A 20,181-nucleotide genomic window follows, 5' to 3' on the forward strand; every position below is an offset into this window, starting at 1 on the left:
TGTTTGTGTAAATATAGTCTTTCCATGTGTTCCCGTACTATATTGGTGGTTGTTTAAACATTAAATATGGGTATGACTAGTACTGATATTGTTGTCTGGTGTGAGCACGAAGTCCCTAAAAGGCGATATGGCCAGTGTTGGCACTAACGTGTTGTGATAGTGACTTCGTTGTTTTTTTAACACCCTAATTATACATTAGCGAGTTCTTTAGACCGAAACCAAGACATGGTGGATGGCGAGACAGCATTTGTTGCCCTGTGCTGATTGGCGTACATTAAAGCATTTGGATATCAGCGTGTTTCTTTAAACACCGCCATGTGGTGGTAATATTAAACTTTTACAATCGTGTATTCACCATTGTCTGTTTGAAATGTTGGTATTTGTCGAATGCTGTAAAAAAGGAACAAAACTGTGACGAAGAACTATAAATATTGTCGTACACTGATGTGCTTGTAGGGTATTTGCTGTGGTGCTTCTTGTTAAACATTTTCAATACCATATTTACGTATTTCTTCTCAAAAAGTGTGAGAAAAGTCGCAAAATTTTAACGAATTGCGCCAAAACTATAAACAGCATCGGACATTAGTGTGGTTGCAATATATGCACAGTGGTAATAGCTATTAAACTTATAAACTCCAGCTTCAAAAGTGGGAGAAAATCGGCATCATTGTAACAAATACCCCCAAAACTGTAGATAGTCATACATTACTGAAAATGCCATTGGGTGCTGTGCTCTATCGGAAATAGCGAATATCACCTGATTTTGCTGCCGCTGATAATCAACCACGGTACAGAAGACGAATGTTAGATGTGTCCCATGATGATGAGTAGCTGAAGAGTGGATATAGTGGTGGTGCTCGTGGTGGGGAACCAATAAGAACTCACTACATGAATAGGGCATGGGACACTGATATTTTTGGATCATAAATTATGATAATTATGAAAAGGCTTAAAGCGTTTGACCATTAACTTAAAAAATGTGTGTGAATTCCTAAGGACCCAAACTGCTGAAATTATAGGTCCATAGACTTACACACTTCTTAAACTAACTTAATCTATCTTATGCTAAGAACCACACATACACCTATGCCAGAGGGAGGACTCAAAGCTCCGGCGGGAGGGGCCACGCAGTTAGTGACACGGCGCCTCTAACCGCGCGGCCACCCAGCGCGGCGACCATTAACTAACTCCTATGTAAACAAGACCATATATGCTACATCCGAGGGCCATCTTGCGTAATAATTTCTCGTAATTAACATGATAGTTATGGGACAGTAATTAGAACCTAAATAAACAAAACTGGGAGACAAAGTGAGAAGTTTGTTTGCATAAGGGGAGGTACGCCGTGTGGACAGTTTGTTCACATAGAAAGAGCAATGCCATTTTTGCTCTGAAACGTGCCCTGCCTAGTAACTTACATAGCCAGAGTTTTTACCTCCACCTTAAAGAGGACGACCTCCCTTGAAATGCATTCCTGGCCACATGTCCATTTGATTTGTTAAGCTAATTGTCCTCACAGTGACCGTTTCCTGCGGTTTGTTCCCAGTTAGCAAATTAACCCCGCATACTCCGATGCCTTGCTATATACTTCTCAGACGTTGAGTTTAATTGAACAGACACAAATACATAAAGCCACAGTTTGTGAGTTACAGGTTTGAATTAAGGTGTAGCATGATTTCGTGTACCTCATATTGTCCTTCACATCCCTCCTTTATGAGTTATTGTTTATCCTGTATGCTGTAACTGCGTTGTCAAACACGACGTTTACTCTGTTTTACGAACAAACACACCATAAGTAACATATTACTCCAATTTGTTCGCCACATCTGTAGTCTCTTTGATGACTCTAGTTAGTTGTTATCTGTTGATGATCCTAAAAGTGGAAAACTGCTTCGCAAAATACACTTCCTGACAGAAAAAAGTGAATGGAAGAAGGAAATTATGTCATGCATCGAGAGGGTATGTGATATTATTTCAGTAACTAGGAAATCGAGTCAAATTTACATACAGCTTGGCAGTATGATCCCCCTGTAGCCTTTAAGCATGGATTGATTTGGTTGGAAAGTGAGCCGTAAAGCCATTGTATCCTCTCCTGAGACAAGCTCCTTCATATGCTAGATGCTCTCACTGGGATGGAGTTGATGGCTGAGCTGGTGCCATGGCCGTTCTATCAGTCAGGCATGGGAACCTTGCTGGCCGTGGCAGTACCTCAACGTCATGTAAACACTTCATAGAGATGCGTGCTACGTGAAAATGAGCATTGTACATTTGAAAAACGGCACCATAATATGATCACATGAGAGGTGGCACTGAAAAACGTCGGACGACAGTGAACTACTGTTATGCCAACAGAGATCCTCAGTCATTATCAACTGCAGCTGAACTCAAGTCAGGGTGGGTCCAGTTGTCACTGTGAAGTTCGCGATTTTAAAAGGTGAACTCAGTGTACTTTCTGCAGTATACACTTGAAGACGGCCAGAACGTTATACGCCAAAATATTGTAGCAGAAAATTATTGTGGGTTTGTGTATCAGATAGTTAATTTCACCGCTGCGCTGCTCTCATGCTTCAGAGATGGCTTGCTCTTAATTGTGTTTGTGTATTTTCAAATGAGATATTACAATGGCATGTGAACGACACTTGCCTGAAACTGTTGTTTAGTTCAAATGTTCAAATGAGTGTGAAATCTTATGGGACTTAACTGCTAAGGTCATCAGTTCCTAAGCTTACACACTACTTAACCTAAATTATCCTAAGGATAAACATACAGACAGTCCATGACTGTAGCGCCCCAGACCGCTCGGCTAATCCCGCGCGGCTGTTGTTTAGTAATATGCTGTTTACAGTCCATGTTTAATTTTATGTCCACTTAGACCTATTTGGGAATACCACTTACAATACCGTCCTGCCAAGTAAAACATGTGGTGTTGAAATCAAGCATCTGGTGACTTTGCGATGCACTGGAAGTGTTTCTAAAAGTGTTTTGCAAGTTTCACATTCCACTATTGCTTCCTTCGTATTTCCGTGTTAACACAATTAGAAAACACTACCCATTTCTATTTACGGCCTCAACTTATACAATTTTCATTTTCTTCTCTTTTTATGTCATTCGTAAATCCTTTCACCTTCGTTCTTTTGTGCCTTCTTAAAATCTTTGTTTTCTTCTCGCCGATCTTTGTTAATTTTGTGGCGACAATAATCTCGAGATCCATGTCATTAGTTTTCATTCGTTAGTTACCTTTGTGAGCGCATGTTCTTGGTTAATTTAGCGCAATAAATCGTTCTAAAACGGTTTTTAGAGAACTATCGTGTTGAGGAAGTGTGCTTGTCGCAGATGTTTTGAGGGAAAGTCAAACAAGAGATAGATTTGTTCTGTAATTTCTAGCTAATTATATTATGAGAACTACGAAAATTTATGCATACTTAACTATGGTATATGCTTATAAAAGCAAGGGTATGGGATCCGGATGATATTTATAGCATTTTAGATAGAAGAAAGGAGTCAAAGAGTTTTACGATAAGTGAACAACTTTCAGCCTGTTTCATTCCAAACATAAAAGTCTTCAAATAACATTTATTGCCTGACTTCTCTTCAGACTTCTGTTGAACTATTTTATAGCCTTAAAACTACTAACACGCCACGCAGAGAGTAAAAAAAATCTGTACACTACTTTTTAGAGACAAAGGAATGATCTTCAGGATCACAAAGAATAAATCCTCCCTTTTATAGTCCCCGTTTACGTAATATCGACGAAGAATGGAATGATTTATGACACTGTAGCTTGGGAAATCGAAATTAATTTTGAAAAGCTTTTCCGGAAAATAATATGTGGTTCTGTATTTTCGTCGCCCAACCTAATCATACATACGTGCGTTAAATACCCTGAGTATCATGCATAAATTGGCACCAAGTAAAAATACACGTTTGGACGCTTCTTCAGGCAACTCTTCAAACCTATTTTCTTCTTCAGAAAATTTAAACTCAAATTTTATCAGTAGAGTTGAAACAGAACCGCAAATATGTTCTGTACGTGACGAAATACCGATGGCAATTCAACTACAAGGAGATGAGAATTATTTTCTTGCCCCGAACTTCGTCTGCATTAAAGCCGACATTGTCCCCTTTATCGAAAACTGATATCTAATTAACGGCCGTCAGTAGTTGATCTCAGTTTAATGGGAGTCAAATGGCAGTAACGAGCTTTTAATTACGGCCGGAACGCGAACCTCTCCTCGTCGGACCATCAGCTTTCCTAGCCGAAGATACCCCTCCTTTCTCGCTCGCATTCGTCTTCCCTTTCGGTTTTCGCTGCAGTAATTTCACCACTTTAAGAATTTTTCCTCTTTTCTCGTTAGCTTCGTGGAGAAGCCATGTAAATGTCAATGAAGTGTACTTAATATCGCAAAAGTCAAGTCAAATTTTAAGTCTAGTCCAGCACTGATGCGAGTGAAATACACTACCCAAAGCAATGAAAGGATCACTTGTTTTCAAACGCATTCATTTTCCTCCATTCCGACGCAGAAATGCGAAATTTGACCCATAACCGCCTACTACTTTTCTCCGTAATGATACAACAGCGTAGTTCCCTGTGACGTCACCTTCATGCTCGGCAATACTTCAAACAAAAGGAGAAAGGAAAGGCCAGGGCTCAGAAACCCACGTGAGATGTAAGCTGGGTTAATGAGGCTACATTGGCACGAAATTTTGCCATCATAGTAAAATAAAACACCTGCAGCCGTCGTTTTGATGTTCTATATTATGCTGTATCCAATTTCGGTGACTCAGTACATTATCTTCAAGCCTTCACTGACGCTGAGGGTTTCATCAGTGGCCATTACCTGAGGAGCTGGTAGTTGATGGTTGCAGACACAACGACGCTTTACAGTATTCGACGAAAGTCAGTTAGATGTTGGCCATTGATGCGATCGTGAATACGGTTCAACCTCCTGGAGGGTAGAGTGCCCTCAGTTTTTCTTCTAGTATACACTGTGGAGCCACTAGGGACGATTCGACGAAGTTTTACCGAGGTCCGATTCGAAGCAGTGAGTGATGGTTATTATTTTCTGTCTACCTGTTTTGTACAATCGTGTGGCATGCTAACAAGATTAAGGGGTGGAGGGGGAGGGGCGATGTTGACACACGCGTACTATTTTTCCCTCTGCGCACTATTGTTGAACAATGCACCTGTGCAGAGACAACCCTCAACCAATTCCTAGGCGCCAGCAGGCAGGCAATCTTATCGCTACCGTGTATACATATGTCTCGCAAAAGATCGAAATCAGAGAAAGATTCATTCTTGCTTTGCGCTTTTTGTGAATGGAATAGGTTGAAGGGATGGAGATGGAGGGGGGAGGCAGATAATGGTAACAATAGTACCGTCTGTGTGTCACCATAAGGCGGCTTGCGGAATATAAATGTAGATACGGATCTGCTTGTATATGAAATATAACATGTCGGTTTCTACATGTGCAATGGCAACACGTGGTAGTGGAGAATGGTTCAAATGGCTCTAAGCACTATGAGACTTAACATCTGAGGTCATCAGTCCCGTAGCCTTAGAACTACTTAAACACAACTAACCTAAGGACATTACACACATCCATGCCTGAGGCAGGATTCGAACATGCGACCGTAGCAGAAACATAGTTCTGCTCGGCTACAGCACCCGGCGGTAGTGGCGATGTCATTTTCTGTTCCAAGCAAATTCAAATACAACTGCAGAAATGTAACACTCTATTATTGTCTATATTTGCGTTGCATAGAAGCTAAAAGGCGTATTCTATGTCTTAGTTGCTGTTTGTTCACCGTAGAGACTTGGTCACGTTACTAAATTTGCCTGTAGTTTCCTTTATATTTTAGCAGAAACCGGGATATTCTTCACGCTCGATATTTCTCTTCTGGGACGTCATTCTTCGGCGCCAGACGTCAGGACCGTTCAAAACGTAAGGGCTGAGACGAAACGGACCATGTGAGAGAATAGGACTGATACACCAACAAACCGGAACGACTCTTAAAACAGCATGCAAACTGCCTGGGAGGAGGTGGCAGGACTCCTCGCAGAATTCAGCTGTCTTTTGACTATATATTAAGAGATAAAGATAAAGGAACCATGTACTGGACTCTCTTGAGGACCGACACAGCGGACGACAAAACGTAAGAATAAATATCCTCGTAATTTTGTAATTCTAAGGACTCTCATGTATAAGAGGCTTAAGTTAGGTATGGCATACCTGAAGAAACTTGTGGTCTCTCTTTCTCACTGTGCTGAGGCCGTTATCAATTTGACTAACGCAATGTCCAGTGTGTTTATCTCATCAAGAAACGTGAACTATTTTACCGTTAATTTCGCGTTTTCTCCAGGTTTGTAAATGTGATTCCAATAGAAATCTTCCATCTTCCGGTTTTTTCCTAGCCTCTCGGCAGCACCGCCGAACTAGGAAGACATTATTGTGAGAACATTTCTTTCTAGAGAGCATGATCTTACTTTAAGTATCAACGCGTAATTCCTTCAACTATATTCACAAATTACAAGCGTTATTTACATTCGTAAGAAGGACTGTACTCCCTCTAAATTTATTGGCTCCTGCGCAACAAAGCAGGTAGTTTAAATTTGATCTCTCGGGGGTACAGTTGAGGACAGAATTCACGCGATCCCATGCTTTATCCGCTATGCTGTTTTGCACACCTTTCTGCTTGTTACACAGCATAACAGGCAAGAGATCACAGTGCTACTAACATATTCGTAACTCACATGTGTCCAAAGTCTTATTAAGAATGGTACAGTGACATCCCAACAGGACCAACCTTCAGAATTAATAAAAAATGGATTTTGAGCAGGAATGGTTTAGCGAAAAGGTAAATTACCTGAAAATCGGTTTAAGAGGTCCAAATCGTATCTCTAAAAAAAGTACACATCGCTAAGAATATTGTTGTTACTGGCAGTGATTGTTATTATTGTTATTACTATTAATATTGCCGGCCACAGTGGCCGAGCGGATCTAGACGCTACAGTCTGGAACCGCGCGGCCGCTACGGTCGCATGTTCGAGTCCTGCCTCGGGCATGGATGTGTGTGATGTCCTTAGGTTAGTTAGGTTCTAAGTTCTAGGGGACTGATAACCTCAGATGTTACGTCCCATAGTGCTCAGAACCAACTATTAATATTATTATTGTTTAATGATACCGTTGTGACCTCGTAAACGGATTTCCAACTATTTTACAGTTTTATTTTCCATCGCAGTGTTTTAAGCTCTTCAGGACTAACATTCTTTTCTACATGCCTCTCATCATAGGTTTTATGATCGACGACAACAAGACTTGTTCGGATGCATTATTCGGACACTTCTGACACAGTGGAATGAAACGGTGCTTACATTACACGGAATTCAGTGAATTAGATACGGGAAACAAATTATCGACAATGTTGCCAGTTCAAAGGCAACACGAAATCCGTGATCGTATTCCTTCAGCGATATTCACATCATTATATGTCTATATGTGAACCAAGTTATGCGTAACTGTCGTTCTCACAATTGTGCTATGAACCAGATAAATATTTCCTGTTTTTTCACATCGCCAATTTGTTACTAAAACGAAAGTCACCGACCAATCCAAGATTGCCTGGTTGAAGATCAGGGCACGTCTAAAATCCATACTCGGGCTGACTAGCAGAACATAATCCATCGACCTGAGTTCTATCCTAGGCGGCTTATGCCTATTCAGTCTAAAGGACTGGCACGTTAAACCACGTGGCCATTCCAGCGTGTGTTCGTCGCGGCTGTTCTCCATTTTCGCAGCATCGCAACTTGCCGTTGCCCGGACGAAACCGATGTATCGATTCCCTTTGTCACAAAAGAGCCAGTTAACTAGTATGCGCCCCACCAACGCACTTGCTAGACCCGCACTAGAAGCACTTAACTCGTTAGGGGAGCCGACAAAGGGGATCCTGCCTTACACCCTGTGTTGCGGATCGCTGGGAGCCACGAAGCCTCACAATTTTGGGACCGCACGCCGATTTTCCCAGGTTTTAGGACTGTGAGAACTGTTAGTCGTGGCTGGTCGCTGGTAGTTTTCTCGAAAGTTAAGTTGTTTGAACATGGTTGCATTTCAGCAACGGTTACAGAAAATCGGGTGAATGAGAAGCCAAGCAGTTGCAACAAATTTTCGTATTCAATTAACTTTAACCATGGTTTCAACAGATTTACAACCGTCTCCTTCAAAAGAAGAAGAAACTTGCATACAGTGTGACAACATAAATTACAATCAAATTACCGTGTGATACTGAAAATACTACCTACAAGTGTAGACTAGTCGTAAACATGATGTATACCAACAAAGGGAACTTATAAACTTCACATTAGCAAATTGTCAGTTATTAAAGTATTCTTATTTCTCATTATGAAATGTATCGGCAATGATCTGTAAATACATTTGTAAAAATTGAGGCTCCGAATATTTCGTCAAAATACTATTATAGAACTTTTGTGCCTACAGTTTCGTTTGTCAGTTAATGTTGTTCTTAGATATTGATACTACCCACTCTTGTTACGTTCGTCACTACATAAAGACCCATGAATTTTTGCTGTTTACTGTCCTTATCTCCAAGAGTGTGCTTAGGCACTGGCATTATTGCTTCTCGTACCATGATGTACTGGACATCATATAAATCTGTTTACTGTCATTGTTGTTGTTGTTGCGGTCTTCAGTCCTGAGACTGCTTTGATGCAGCTCTCCATGCTACTCTATCCTGTGCAAGCATCTTCATCTCCCAGTACCTACTGCAACCTACATACTTCTGAATCAGCTTAGTGACGATTTTTACCCTCCACGCTGCTCTCCAATAACAAATTGGTGATCCCTTGATGCCTCAGAACATGTCCTACCAACCGATCCCTCCTTCTGGTCAAGTTTTGCCACAAACTTCTCTTCTCCCCAATCCTATTCAGTACTTCCTCATTAGCTATGTGATCTACCCATCTAATCTTCAGCATTCTTGTGTAGCACCACATTTCGAAAGCTTCTATTCTCTTCTTGTCCAAACTATTTATCGTTCATGTTTCAATCCATACATGGCTACACTCCATACAAATACTTACAGAAATGACTTCCTGACACTTAAATCTATACTCGATGTTAACAAATTTCTCTTCTTCAGAAACGCTTTCATTGCCATTGCCAGTCTAAATTTTATATCCTCTCTACTTCGGCCATCATCAGTTATTTTGCTCCCCAAATAGCAAAACTCCTTTACTACTTTAAGTTTCTCATTTCCTAATCTAATTCCCTCAGCATCACCCGACTTAATTCGACTACATTCCATTATCCTCGTTTTGCTTTTGTTGATGTTCATCTTATATCCTCCTTTCAAGACACTGTACATTCCATTCCGCTGCTCTTCCAAGTCCTTTGCTGTCTCTGACAGAATTACAATGTCATCGGCGAACCTCAAAGTTTTTATTTCTTCTCTGTGGATTTTAATACCTACTCCGAATTTTTCTGTTGTTTCCTTTACTGCTTGCTCAATATACAGATTGAATAACATCGGGGACAGGCTACAAACCTGTCTCACTTCCTTCCCGACCACTGCTTCCCTTTCATGTCCCTCGACTCTTATAACTGCCATCTGGTTTCTGTACAAATTGTAAATAGCCTTTCGCTCCCTATATTTTACCCCTGCCACCTTTAGAAATTGAAAGAGAATATTCCAGTCAACATTGCCAAAAGATTTCTCTAAGTCTACAAATGCTAGAAACGTAGGTTTGCCTTTCCTTAATCTTTCTTCTAAGATAAGTCGTAGGGTCAGTATTCCTTCACGTGTTCCAATATTTTTACGGAATCCAAACTGATCTTACCCGAGGTCGGCTTCTACTAGTTTTTCCATTCGTCTGTAAAGAATTCGTGTTAGTATTTTGCAGCTGTGGCTCATTAAACTGATTGTTCGGTAATTTTCACATCTGTCAACACCTGCTTTCTTTGGGATTGGAATTATTATATTCTTCTTGAAGTCTGAGGATATTTCGCCTGTTTCATACATCTTGCTCACCACATGGTAGAGTTTTGTCAGGACTGGCTCTCCCAAGGCCGTCAGTAGTTCCAATGGAATGTTGTCTACTCCGGGGGCCTTGTTTCGACTCAGGTCTTTCAGTGCTCTGTCAAACTCTTCACGCACTATCATATCTCCCATTTCATCTTCATCTACATCCTCTTCCATTTCCATAATATTGTCCTCAAGTGCATCGCCCTTGTATAAACCTTCTATATACTCCTACCACCTTTCTGCCTTCCCTTCTTTGCTTAGAACTGGGTTGCTATCTGAGCTCTTGATATTCATACACGTGGTTCTCTTCTCTCCAAAGGTCTCTTTAATTCTCCTATAGGCAGTATCTATCTCACCCCTAGTGAGATAAGCCTCTACATCCTTACATTTGTCATCTAGCCATCCCTGCTTAGCCATTTTGCACTTCCTGTCGATCTCATTTTTGAGACGTTTGTATTCCTTTTTGCCTGCTTCATTTACTGCATTTTTATATTTTCTCCCTTCATCAATTAAATTCGGTATTTCTTCTGTTACCCAAGGATTTCTACTAGCCCTTGTTTTTTTACCTACTTTATCCTCTGCTGCCTCGTGGTGGAGCCGCGATGTACCCTGTTGGTTGTAGCCCCTTGACCACACAGGGATCGCTTTGCAGATGCCTGCACCGTTAACTCCCCATGTATGCCAAGGAGTAGATGCCCATCACCCTGGGTCATTGTGAGTCCTGGCAATGGGCATCCTGCCAGGCGGCCTTTGCTGCAGCTGAGTGGCGCTCGTAGGGAGGGTCTCTGGTCAGAGTGGATGGTATCAGGCCGGATAAGATGCCATGTCATTTTTTGCTGGTGGTCAAACACCAGTAGTCTCCAAGCGATTAAGGTCTAACTTCAGTGCTAAGAAATACGACCCCAAATCATTCCCGCCATGGCCACACCATGGGAGGAACGCCAGGCTAGAATTGGCAGTGAAGCTTATTGACCCAGTACCTCATATGTACAAGAGTTGATGGGGAATCTTTCTTGGCGATGAAACCTCAGTTTTTAGTGGAGCATTTAGAGAACAAGCTTATGGAGGTGGAGGGATTGTCCAAAATGCTGTCAGGGTCGGTCCGGATCAAATAGCATCCTCTGCCCATTCACAGGCACTACTCACCTTGACAAGCTGTGGGATGTTTCAGTTTCCATCACGCCCCATAAGAGATTAAATATCGTCCAGGGTATCATATTTCGCAGGGAGCTTCTTTTGCAATCTGATGATGAGCTGAGCGCCAATTTAGATATGCGAGTTTCGTCCAGTGCGTCTACAGTGGTCCGAGGGATAATCCGTTTGCCACCAGTGACTTCATCTTGGCCTTCAAGAGTGACACATTACGCGAGAAAGTCAAGGTGATGGTCTACCGCTGTGACATGAAGCTATATATCCCTCCCCCTATGTGGTGTTTTAAATGCTGGAAGTTCGGCCATTTGTCTTCCTGCTGTAGTTCCAGCATCATCTGTCAGGTTTGTGGATGTCCTTCACATCCCAGTACTTCTTGTGCCCCGCCTCCCATCTGTGTCAACTGCAGAGAGCACCATTCGGCTTGCTCACCAGACTGCAGCATTCTCCAGAAAGAAAGAAAAATAGTGGAATACAATACCCTGGACCTACTAACCTACACTGGGGCTAAGAGAAAGTATGGGAGGCTACATCCTGTGCATATAACGTCAACCTACACCGCCGCTACGACAACGGTTCTACCATCTTCCATTACGCTGCATGCAGTTGGTTCTCAGAGCCGTCAGACTCCACCTGCCCCTTGTTGGGGGGGGGGGGGGGGAGGACACTTCCCTTCCTGTTACTCCTGCACAACCTACTTCAGGAGCAACACTGCTTAAACAATTGGGAACGTCAGTCGCCACTTCTCAGCCAGTGGGTATGTCTTCTTCAGCTCCTCTCACCAGTAAGGGATCCCTTGGGTCACTCCATTCCCAGTTCCCAGATTCCTACCAGTGGCAAATCTGACACCCGCCAGTGGATGAAGCTACAACAGGTAGCTGGTTGTAGAGCTTCCTAGTCCTCCTCAGTTGCTGAGACTGAATCAGTGAATTCCTCCCAGGGGGACAAACCTAAGGAGCAGCGAGAGAAACCCAAAAAGTAAAAGACCCCCAAGAACCAAGGCACTGCGGTGGCACCTGCACCCACACCACCACTACCTACAAGTTCTGTGTCTGAGGATGAGGTGGAGATTCTGGTGTCCGTTGAGGACCTAGACCTCATTGGGCCCTCAGACACAATGAATGTTGATCGCACAGGAACTCATCTGGCGGCAGCATTTGACCCTCAGGCGTAGACTGCGACAATGAGTGTTTCATGCCTTCCCAGTCTCACGATCATGTAATACTCCAGTGGAATTACGGCGGTTTTTTCCACCACCTTGCTGAGCTACGGCAACTGTTAAGCTTTACACGTGCTTACTGCATTGCCCTCCAGGAAACCTGGTTTCCGGCAATGCATACCCCTGCCCTGTGTGACTATAGGGGATATTACGGGAACCGTAGTGACTATAATAGAGTGTCAGTTGGAGTTTCCATCTATGTCCTGAACTCAGTACATAGTGAACCTGTGCCCCTTCAAATCCCTCTTGAAGCTGTGCCTGTCAGGATAAGGACGACGCAGGAAATAACTGTCTGCTATGTAGATCTTCCTCCAGATGGTGCAGTACTCCTGAACGTATTGGCTGCACTGATTGATCAGCTCCCTGAACCTTTCCTACATTTGGGAGATTTTGAAGTGCACAACCCCATTGTGAGGTTGCGCCATGCTTACTGGCCGAGGAAGGGAGGTCGAAAATGTACTGTCACAACTCGACTACTGCTTCTTAAGTACAGGTTCCCCAACACATTTCAGTGTGGCACATGGCACATATTCGGCCATTGATCCCTCAGTTTGCAGCCCTGACCTTCTCCCATATATCCAATGGAGGGCACATGACGATCTGTGTGGTAGTGACCACTTCCCTATCTTCCTATCACTCCCCTGGCGTCATGCCCATGAACACCTACCCAGATGGGCTTTAAACAGGGCAGACTGGGAAGCCTTCACGTCTGCTATCACCGTTGAATCTCCCCCACATGGTACCATAGATGTGGTAGTTGAGCAGGTCACTACAACGGTCGTTTCTGCTGCGGGAAACGCGATCCTTCGTTCTTTAGGGTGTCCCCAACGAAAGACTGTGCCCTGGTATTCGCTGGAAGTCGCTGAGGCAATTATAGAGCGTCAGCGAGCTCTACAGCGACATTAGATGTACTCTTTCCTAGAGCACCTAATAAACTTTAAGCGGCTCCGTGCCCGCGTTCACCAGCTTATAAAACGATGGAAACAGGAGTGTTGGGAGAGTTACGTGTTGACCATTAGGTGCCATACGTCACCTTCCCAAGTCTTGAAGAAGATCAGACGTCTTTTTGGGTACAAGACCCCAACAGGTGTCCCTGGCATTAACATCAATGGCATGTTATCTACCAGCACTAACTCGATTGCCGAGCACTTTGCTGAGCACTATGCTCGAGTCTTTGCGTTGAAGAACTACTCCCCAGCCTTCCGCACCCTGAAACGGAAAGCAAAGTTCTCTCGTTCACTAAACGTCACATTCAACACTATAACGCCCTATTTACAGAGTGGGAGCTCCTCAGCGCCTTGCACATTCCCCCGACACAGCTTCTGGGCCAGATAGGATCCAGAGTCAGATGATTAAACATCTCACGTCTGACTACAAGCGGCATCTCCCCGTCATCTTCAACCGGATCTAGTGCGATGGCGTCTTCCCATAGCAATGGCGGGAGAGCACCATCATTTCGCTGCTCAAAATCCGCTTGATATGGATAGCTACGGGCCCATCGGCCCCACCAACTTTCTTTGTAAGCTGCTGGAACGTATGGTGTGTCGGCGGTTGGGTTGGGTCCTGGGGTCACGTGGCCTACTGGCTCAATGTAAGGGCGGCTTCCGCCAGGGTCGCTCTACCATTGATAATTTTGTGTGCCTCGAGTATGCCGTCCGAACAGCCTTTTCCAGACGCCAGCATTTGGTTTCTGCCTTTTTTGACATACGTAAAACATACGACAAGACCTGGCAACATCATATCATTGCCACATTGTATGAGTGGGGTCTCCGGGGCCTACTCCGATTTTCATTCAAAACTTCCTGTCGCTCCGTACTTTCTGTGTCCAAGTCGGTGCTTCCCATATTTCCCCCATATTCAGGAGATGGCATTCCCCAGGGCTCCATATTGAGTGTCTCTCTATTTTTTGTGGCCATTAATGGTCTAGCAGCAGCTGTAGGGCCGTCGGTGTCACCTTCTCCGTATGCGGATGACTTTGCATTTCGTACTGCTCCTTTAGTACTGGTGTTGCTGAGCGGCGCCTACAGGGAGCCATTCAAAAGGCGCAGTCATGAGCTCTAGTCGACAGCTTCTAGTTTTCAGCCGTGAAGTCGTTTGTCATGCACAACTGTCAGCGTCGCACCGTTCATCCAGAACCAGAATTTTACCTTAATGACGATCCGCTCACTGTAGTGGAGACATATCGATTCTTAGGGCTAGCCCTATCGACTTGACTACTTCACCTTCGTCAGCTTAAGCATAATTACTGGTAGCACCTCAATGCCCTCCGCTACCTGGGCAACACCAACTGGGATGCAGATCACTCTGCACTGTTGCAGCTTTACAGAGCCCTTGTTCAATCCCACCTTGACTATGGAAATCTGGTATACGGTTCGGCGGCGCCATCAGCGTTGCGTTTTCTCGACCCAGTGCACCTCTGTGGCGTGCGCCTAGCGACGGGAGCTTTTAGAACGAGTCTGGTGACCAGTGTCGTGGTGGAGGTGGAGTCACCCCATTGAAGGTTAGGCGTGAATAACTGCTCGCCAGTTACGTTGCACACGTTCGTAGTTCTCCTGAGTATCTGAATTACTGTCTCCTTTTACCAACCACGGCGGTTGGCGGCCCAGTTCAAGGCTTATTACGATTGCGGTTCGCGAGCGGTCCCTTCTATCTGAACTGGAGTCCTTCCCGTTACCACCTCTCCTCGAGGTCCATTCACGTAAACCTCCATGGTGTACACCTAGTGAGCAGATTATTCTGGACCTTTCGCATGGCCCTAAGGATTCCATTAACCCTGCTGCTCTCCACTATCACCTCCTCTCGGTTGTCGACATGTACCGGGGACAGGAAGTGGTTTACACCGACTGCTCGATGGCCAATGTTTTCGTGGGATTTGCGTATTTTTACGGAGGACATATTGAACATCACTCCTTGCCAGATGACTGCAGTGTTTTCACTGCAGAGCTGTCGGCCATATATCGTGCACTGGAGCACATCCCCTAATGCCCTGGCGAATCATTTCTTCTGTGTACTGACTCCTTGAGCAGCCTGCAAGGTACCGACCAGTGCTACCCTTGCCATCGCTTGGTACCGTCCATCCAATAGTCCATCTATGCCCTGGAACGGTCCCGTCGTTCAGTGGTATTTGTGTGGACCGCAGGACACGTCGGAATCCTAGGCAACGAACTTGCCGACGGGCTGGCCAAACAGGCTACGCGGAAACCGCTTCTGGAGAGGGGCATCTCGGAAACTGACCTGCGTTCTGTATACGCCGTAGGGTTTTCGGCTCTGGGAGATGGAATTGCATAACAGCACCCACAACAAAATCCGTGTCATTAAGGAGACTACAAATGTTTTACTACAAATGTTTGGAAGTCTTCCATGCAGTCCTCTCGCAGGGAATCAGTTGTCCTCTGCCAGCTCCAAATTGCCAATAAATGGCTAACGCATGGTTACCTCCTCGGTCGCGAGGCCCCACCTCTGTGTCGCTGTGGCTCACAAATGATGATTATCCACCTCTTGCTGGACTGCCCACTGTCCGTCGCTGTGCGGCAGACTTTTAACTTTCCCAGCACCCTACCTTCGGTGTTGGGTGACGAAGCCTCAACAGCAGATTTAGTTTTACGCTTCATTTGTGAGGATGGGTTTTATCGTTTGATCTAAGTTTTAGTGCATGTTATTTGTCCCTCTGTGTCCTCCACCCTAGTGCTTTTAGGGTGAAGGTTTTAATGTGCTGCAGAGTGGCTGGCTTCTCCTTTTTATTCTCATGGTCAGACAGCCATCTGCTCTCTTGGTTTGATCTCTACTACATGTTTCCCGCATCTCTCTGTGGTTTTCTTGTCCGATTTCGTCCATTTTAGTGTCCGTTGCCCTTCTGCCATTATTTTGGTTTTCTTCTTTCTTCCAGCTGTGTTTTTATGTCTCGATTATTTTACTCCCACCCTTGTGGAATTATTTTAATCGGAACGGTGGACAGATGAACTAGCAGCTCCGTCCCTCCCCCCCCCCCCCACCCTCTTTTAAACAAACTAACCAACCAAACCTTTCTAACTGCGCCTAAAGAAAAACAAACCTTTCAGTATAAGGATGCACTGGTTATTATTTCCATTAATAGCAAGTTAACTCGTATTACGGAAACTAATTTTGCGACGTCTGAAGTTAAAATGGAAAACATTAGCCCTCTCTTCTTATATTATTGCCACCGATCAGTATCCTTAACAACAAATTATGACAGTCGACTGAAACGATTGCAAATGTATCCAGTAGATAAAAAAATCTGTATTTTATTAAAACAATTAATGAAAATCATGTGATAGCATATTGCTGGCTACAATTATGAAAATCATACTATAGCACATTGTTGGCTAAATCTTATACATAGACTTGTATGACATGAGAAGTCAGACCATTGTATTTTGTTATCAGGGTTTCAGCTGGTTATCTAAAGCCTCTCTTAGCGCCGTCATTAACCCTTTAATACAAAAACGTTGTTGGGGATTTTGGACAGCATTTTCACGCAGATGGTACATCTTTACACTTTGTATGAAGCATCAGATTCTCCAACACCAGGTTCTGGGGTTTAAGGCGCAATCATTTCTGCAACACTTTCTCCGCTGCTTTCTTCGACACATCCGGTTTGCTAGCGATGCCTAGCGGATTAAATTGCGAGGAGTAACACGAAAAATTTCACTCGCTCGCTCTAAATCCTCAGCCTACGCACAGGGTCTCCCGGCACTCTATTTTTTTTTCTTTACGTAACACCCCAGAAAGGTCGATACCATATGTTTGCCTTATCTCCGGGTGGCGGGTTGTTTCTGCAACGTGCGCGAAGCTGAAGCGACAGTGTAAACACGCATTTTGTTTACCTGAAAACTCAGTGCACAAAAAGCTTTCTCCTGGTGCGAGACCGTGGGTGAAACCTGGTGCTGCTGTCCGCTTCAGTAATAGCGTTCATCTTCTCGCCGTGCATCTGATGGAGGATGCCGTACTTGTCGACAGTGGAAGCTATCACGTGTAATTAAGTCCGTGTCCGGCATGTGCACTGATAGGTACAGCCGTAATTGCGTTAGAGCTTTTTCACCTTACATGTGACCACAGAGTTTTTCAACTACAAATTAGAATAAACAGGTACACTATCTGATAAAAAAGATCAAGATACCCCTATGTAATGCAGAATTGACTACTAGATGCCACGGGAGGTGGATGCATCAGAGTAAAGGGAAAGGGAGAGTGTTACTTAGCATTAAGGAAGCAGTAACAAAAGATTGGGGGGTACAGAAGGGGTCAGTGACTTGGAACGTTTGATTAGTCGTTCGATGTCATCTGAGTAACAGATTCATCAGGAATACCTCAACTCTTCTAAAGCTGCCCAATTCGATATTTGGTGAGTGACTGTGAGGTGGAAAAGCGAGGGAACAACTACAGCTAAACCAGGACGAGCCAGACCTGAGGTACTGACAGACGGGGACCATCGAGCAGTGCGGAGGGTAGTTGTAAAAAATGGCCTGAGATGAGCGGAAGAAATCACTCATGAGTTCTAAAGTGCTAACAACTGTCGATTGACCACAGTGTCTGTACGCACTGAGTTAAAAAGAGTGAGCGTGCACTGACCTACCAGCTCCTTACGAGTCACACATTTATGTAGGCAGTGCAAAGCGGCGCATGAGGATGTGGGAGGGAGTAAGCACATTTGAACAAACGAGTGAGGAACAAACACGTCCATACAAATTTTCCAGCTACTCGCTGGTCGAAACCTTTGTCTAATATTCGACTATTCGGATAGAAAACCCACAAAATATTCGGAATTCGGCGTGTGGCTGAACATGCTGTTCGTTGCAAGTCGCATTAAATTGCAATAATTAAAATTTCCAGATCAATGTACTCGGGAACATAAAAGTTCAAAAGAAAATAAGTGAAGTAGAAGGAACTAGTCTTGATGTCAACGTCTATCCTAGGACGAAATCAGTGACACGGGATAATAACGTGCGTTCAGCGTGTACCACAAGACAATGTCACGGTAGCACAGAAACCCAGAGCAGATGTTTCCGAGCCCTGGAATAGGGCGCTGGTGATAGAGTTCATGTCCCACGACAGCAGAGGATACACGACAAATCTGGCACACTCTGATGAGCAGACCGGTGTCCTAGTCAGAGTGTAAATGTAGCGGCGGTGAGAAGACAGTCGCGTAGCATAGCTGGCGATGATTTGATGAGGTGACTGCCCGAAGAAAAAATTTGTACCTGATCTGCGGCTGTTACGTCATCTTTTTTATAGTTCCGCATGCGTGACCAGAGATAACAGGGTGTATTTACTGTCGAATGTGGTGCAGGAACTAAACCCTCATTGCTCATCAAGAAACAAAGGAATTAAAGACGTTAGCTGCCAGTGGGCATTGATTTATATAAATGGGGCAAGGCGAAAATTTATGTCGAGCTGGGATTCAAAACTGGGTCTCCTGCTTACTAGGCAGATGCGCTGACCACTACGCAATCCGGGCGCAGCGGTCGCCACAACCTCACGGACTACACGCGGACACCTCCGGTCAAATTCAAATTATAACTTTACACCACACACTACTTATGTTGTATCTTGCTCATTGGCCTCATTACTCACGGCGTCTCGCTGAATCCTGTAAAACTTAGAGCTTGGAGTGCATCTGCACTGAAGGGATAATTGGCCGTCGTCGCCATAATCATGTATGTGGTGTCTATTTTTTCGGACGTGTCCGGAAGAGCAGCCACTACATGTATAGATAGCTACATTGCTCAAGGTCTCTGCCATCCTTGCATCAATCGCAAAGATGTAAGATTATCGACTGTTCACATCGAAATGTAATCCCTATTTCGAATCTTTCCTCGAGTGACTTTGTGTTCAGTGTATACCACATGTAAAGACTTGCCCATGTGTTACTGATACACAGGTCCAATGTATAACATCTTTGTTGTTTACCATTGGGTAATAGAAGGCTTTAGAAATGACAGTGCCAAATATGATTATATACCATCTTTTCATCTCTCATAATTCATCATAGAGAAAAACAAACCATTTCATTGGCCACATGTGTGTAAAAAGAACAGCATATCCATCTCCGTACTACCATCAGCGATTACATTACGCTTGCAGTTTGCCGTCCACAATTGATATAATGAATCTGCGTCTGCCTCACAGGCAAAACGAACTCTGAACATCTACAGAAAAGGAAAATGTAAACTGAAGAAACCCATCCAAGCCATCAGGTATAACAAGACTTGTCTCACAGAAAAGATCGTTTCAAAGTACTTCAATGTAAATAACAATAACAGCGCTAAGGCAGATCAGAAAACTAAAACAAATTGTAAAATCTTCTGGCTAAAATTCGAAATAAGAATACACTACAAACGGACAGACCTCCTAAATAAAGGCTTTATGACATGCATGTTGAGTTATGTAATGTCCCTAGTCCAAGTCGCCTTAAGCAATTTCTTATAAAAGGAAAAAGAACAGGTTAATAAATTACAACTACATACAATGTCTCCACATAAGAAAAAGCTTTCCAATATAATCTCACACAAAACAAAAAACGGATCTAAAGACGCTGCCTCTATATCATATGAAATAAATGAGGAGTTTGTGAACAACACTTACATTTTTGCCAGAAGATGGGTAGTATGACACTTTCCGAAACGTCGCGAGATATCAACGCTACCACCCGGCTGGAGACCCGAGAAACCTTCATCAATAGTTTACGCCGGGAAAGCCTACAGTCACAAACACTTACATAATTTTCAACTGTAACAACTAAGCCTACCAAATAAAAAATT

The sequence above is a fragment of the Schistocerca gregaria genome, chromosome 3 (genome assembly GCF_023897955.1).
Source record: "Schistocerca gregaria isolate iqSchGreg1 chromosome 3, iqSchGreg1.2, whole genome shotgun sequence".
Classification (NCBI taxonomy): domain Eukaryota; kingdom Metazoa; phylum Arthropoda; class Insecta; order Orthoptera; family Acrididae; genus Schistocerca; species Schistocerca gregaria.